This window comes from Megascapheus bottae, chromosome 21 (genome assembly GCF_031878675.1).
Source record: "Megascapheus bottae isolate mThoBot1 chromosome 21, mThoBot2.hap1, whole genome shotgun sequence".
NCBI classification, from domain to species: domain Eukaryota; kingdom Metazoa; phylum Chordata; class Mammalia; order Rodentia; family Geomyidae; genus Megascapheus; species Megascapheus bottae.
The window spans coordinates 3204607-3210042 of NC_143529.1; positions in this window are offsets into that span (position 1 = coordinate 3204607).

Below are 5436 nucleotides of genomic sequence, written 5' to 3' on the forward strand. Positions count from 1 at the left end.
ATCAGCCAATAGTAAAAATGACAAAATCAAGGGAGGTGTGTAGAAATAGAGGGATTCCATCTGCATCGGTGGTAGGTTAAATAAAACGTAGGGAGGAAGACCACGGCCGAGCTGAACCTTCAATGATGGGACTGACTTCCACGGTACGAAGAGAGAGGTATAGACTTATCTTTGGAAGCCTCCATTTTGGATTTTACATGTTAGACTCCAATTATGGTGACCACCTGAAGCCACAGGAAAAGGCCATGGACAGAGTTCTGTCAGTCACCCCAGCCAAGCACAGACTTCTGATAATCTAGTCCAATTACCAGGCATGTGGGTGAAATGTCACTGTGGAACCTGAGTTCCAGTTGCAGCTGTCCCTGACCTGGCCACTAAAGTTACCCTTAGATATTTTGAGTTTTCTAGATAAAGTGCCAGACATCGTGAAGCAGAGGAAAGCCATTTCCATGTGTGTTTTCCTGATCCACAGAGTCCAACAGTATAACAAATGATTTTTAAGCTCGTCACCCTAGCTACTCAGGAGGTGGAGGTAGAACATCATAATTTGAAGTCAGTCTAGGAGAAAAAGAGAGAGAGCCTATCCCCCAAAATGAGTAGAGGGGCCGAGAGTTTGGCCTAGTGGTCAGTGCTTGCCTAGCATGCATGAAGACCCGGGTTTGATTCCTCAGTATCACATACATAGGAAAAAAGCTGGAAGTGGTGCTGAGGCTCAAGTGGTAGAGCTCTAGCCTTGAGAAAGTCCAAGGACAGTGCTCAGGCCCTGAGCTCAAGCCCAGGACTGGCAAAAAATGATTAGAGTGTAGTAGTATGTGTTTATAATCTCAGCTATTCTGGAGCAAAAGGTAGGAGGGCAGCAGTCTGAGGCTGAAGCTTCTTGGATAAAAGCATAAAAACATATCTGAGAAGTAAATTAAAGCAAAAAGATCTGGGCTATGGCTCAAATGCTAGATAGAGCACTTGCCTAGCAAGAATAAGGCCCTGAGGTCATACATTTGCGCAACCCTTTGCCCCTAAATTAATTTTTAAAAGGTTTTTGAAATGCCAGTACATTTGAGGTGGCATATTACAAAGGAATGCTAAATAACTCACACAGTTAAACCACTATAAGTACAAGATTTTAAAAGATATTTATAGTAAGTAAACGGACAGAAAACATGATCTGGGCCCATTAAGGACATAGAAAAATAGCCCTGCACACCTCAGTATTAGTCCTGAAAGGATCTCTGTTCACATTACACTGCACTATTTGATCCTCACAATGGTGTCTGGTGTCATTAAGAAAGTGTTAGGTTTAGGTCATGGCACATGGTTTGAGTAGGCAGGGGGGAAAGATCTGCTGGTTTAGGAAACGCACCTCAAAGGAGTTAACATGCTTTGATAACTTAAAAAAAATGGAAGTTTCCATAATCTGAAAAATATAAATCAGATGAATATTTTCATTCTTGATAATACTAGATAGATTAGTCTTCCCTATAATTTTCACTGAATAGATCTCATAGTTATTCATTCTTAGGGTTTTTCTTGTCAAGAAAAACTCTTGGAGACTAACATACTGCTATTTGTGAATTATACTTAAATTTTTTATTCAAAGGAGAATTTGAAGAGGCCTTGGTGTTTATTTGATAGACTTTATACCACATCAAGCATATTATGTATGATGGAATCACTAAAGCAATGCTTTAGCAGTTTTAATGATGGTTAAGTTATGGCCTCCCTAAATAACAGGAGCTGTAGGCCTTCCATTATTAGCCAGGTCAGTTAGTTGAGATGTCATATTGTGATCAGTTTTAAATGACTTTTAAAATGACTTATTCTTATCTCTAAAATTTCTCCCCAGGAAACAATAGGGAAAACCAGCAATGATCTTAAGCAATCATTATCCTTAAGCAATATAAAGAAGTCAGGTAAAATACGACCCATTTCTAAAGTAGATATACCTACATATTAAAATAAACACACCACATGACACACTTTTCTAATTCCATTTCCATGCAATCCCATACTCTTACAGTGGTATTATATATATATATATAAATATATAGCCTAATTATAGTTCAAATCATGTCTAATACAGAAGGAGGAGGACTCTAGATATGTGGGTGTGGTGAATTTAGGTGTATGAGCATTATGTTTAGAAGGGAAGACTTACTAGCAAAAATAGGATTTCGCTTCAATTTTTTTTTAGATCTTAATAATCCTATCAAAAAATCATTGGGAAAGATCTCCTGGGGACTAGAGAAAGGGTGGGCTCTGACAGCCCAAACACAGGACCTTAGCAACCTATCAGGAGGTTCCCACCTACTGGTCTCTAGAGACCAGTAAAGCCAAAATCTGCTTCCCAGCTGCTTCTCAGCCTTCTGGCTGAGTCTGAAGCCCCTGAAGGAGTTATACACTTTTATATAGCATCCATTCTAAGGTGGTTGGGCCCAGACTACAAATAAATCAGGAGAGATTCCCCTCCAGTTATTCTAAACTGCATTGGTAAACTACTAGCTGGAACTTTGTCTTTTCAGAATTTACAACAAAACCAAGGAAGCAACTCCTTCCTGTCTCGTTCCAAACCTCAAGAGGTCAAAAATGTCATTACTTGACTTAATAACTGCAACCTCTTTTTACATCACCTTTACAATAACAACTTAAAAAAAAATCTAGAGCGAATCATGTTGAGTGAGGCAAGTCAAGACCAAAGGAACAAAAGGTACACGGTCTCCTTAATATGTGGCTATTAGATTCAAACAGTACAAGAGTGATAACTCAATATTTGCATACCCAATGCTATGGACATGGTACTGGAAATATAAACACAACTACATAGACATAAAATTTTATGACTCTATAGACATGATGTTTTATTACATAGATTAATATGTATCTATGACATACAAACCCTCAGCCTAATTTTAATTATGTTCTAAAATCTAAGTGCCGGTGATTGTATATAGAGATTCCCTTCTTGAATATTTGTTTGGTAAACACATCATTTGAAATATGATGTAAAAATCTATGTCAATAAATTCTTTAATAAAAAATAAATAAAAAGATTAGGCATCATGAAATATGTATATATAAATACATGTGTGTGAGAGAGACTGAGACAGAGATGGAAATAGAGACAGAGTTCTATTTTTCAAGTGAAGAACCTGAGGAAGAAAAAGTCAAAGGACATTTCCACCTCCTTGTCTTTAAAATTTTGAGCAAAAAAAAAGATTTTTTAAAGGAAAAAATATTCACCAAAACATAGAACATTATCTTCAAAGAATGTATCCATAGAATATTTCTGTCCATTCCTTTTTCATATCCTATGGCAAGAAAATATTTACATTTCTTGCCTCCATAATATATTATTCTAGTGATTGAAAAATTCAGTCCCAGGGGCACGACAAATGGGACTACATTAAAATAAAAGGTCTTTTCACAGCTAAAGATATACCTACTAAACTAGAAAGAAAGCCAACCAATTGGGAAAACCCATTTACCAGCAACACATCTGTCAAAGGCCTAATATTCATTATAGACAAGATGCTCAAGAAACTAATCCTTCTCAAATCTAGTAAACCATTCACTAAATGGGCCAGGGGAGCTAAAGAGAGACTTCTCAGAAGAGGTAAAAATGGCAAAGAAACACATGAGGAAATGTTCATCATCCCTGGCCATAAAAGGAAATGCAAATAAAAACAGCTCTGAAATACCATCTTACCCCAGGTCAGAATGGCCAATATTCTGAATTCAGACAACACAACAAATGCTGGTGGAGAAAAGGAAACCCTACTGAACCACAGGTGGAGATGTAAACTAATACAACCACTCTGGAAAGCCGTCTGGAAGTTCCTCATAAAACTAAACATAGACATACCCTACAGACCCAGCCATACAACTCCTGATGACGGGAACCAGGAAACACAAAGGACACCTGCAATGTTCATTGCTGCACTCTTCACAATAGCCAAGAGATGGAAACAACCCAGATGCCCTATTTTGGAATGGATCCTAAAAAATGTGGTACCTATATACATTGGAATTTTACACAGCAATTAGAAAGGATAAAATAATCACATTTGCACAGGTGGAATTAGAACAAACCATGTTGAGTGAGGTAAGCCAAGATCAGAGAAACAAACAGCCCATTTTTAGATGACTATTGTTTACCTCGTATACGGCATAGACACATGCACAGCTGAAGGCAGGTGGGAGGAGGGCAGAGAATCCGTGGAAAGCAGGTGGGAATCATGCAGCAGAGGGCCCGTCAGCTGCACTAGACATTGAAGAAAGTGAACCAAGCAACTCATGAGCAGACACAGGAGGGAGGGAATGAAAGAAATTGAGGGAACAAATGATACTCTTATCACCCAATATATGTAAAGGTAATCCCACCGTATATCACCTCTAAAACAACAATGAAAATACATTTACTCATAGGGAACATAGTTTAAGCTCTGATTTTTACAAGCCCTAAATAACTTTAACATAAGACTTAATTTGCAACTCAGAGTTTATCTGCCTTTATCTATACAACAGAGGATTAGTTGTCTAGCCGACTTTCTACTTAATTGCCAATTAATTATATATTCCAAATTGTTCGTAATACGTTTTGCTGAAAGGAGGAGAGAGCTTAATTGGTAACTTACAATTATAAGACTATATAGTTCCCACCTCCGAGTTAAAATAATGAATGAAGGTGAAAGCCAAAGTTACACAATTGCAATTTCATGTGTGCATGGGGTGGGGGGAGGGATCCTGGGACTTGAACTCAGAGCCTGTGCACTGTCCATGAGCTTTTTTTTTTCTTCAACGTGGTGCTCTACCACTTGAGCCACAGCTCCACTTTCATCTTTCTGATGTTAATTGGAAATAAAAATCTCACCGAGTTTCGTGCCTGAGCGGGCTACAAATTGCAATCCTTAGATCTTAGCCATATGAGAAGCTTGGATTACAGCTATCAGTGCCCAGCTAAGTAAGGTTATTTTTAAATTGTTAATTTGTAGTTTATTGGAGGCAGTAAGAACTCATTCAAATATTGTCAAAATTTCCTATACCAAAATACATAGATCGCAAATTTGAGCAAGATCTATATGGCATGCTAGTGGCACAACACATTACATACCATACCACATTATAACATAGTAAACCAACCTTGCTATCCACCTGGGGTAAGAGCAAGTAACTTTCTGCAGTTTCATCATAGCTTTAGTTGAACACCTGATGTCTGCTTTTGAATTAGTGGATGAGCACTCAGCAGGGCCAAATGTCAAAGAAAAATGCACACAGGCATTTGGTAGCCCAGCTTAGATTAGGCAAAAGGAAAACTAAATATGTACATCAGTAAATGGTTCTAGTACATAATAGGACCTATTTTCTGAATAATTGTCTTCGTGATTCACTGTTTCAACAATGGGTTGCAGAGATCTCAATAGGAGAAATTGCAGGATGATGTTT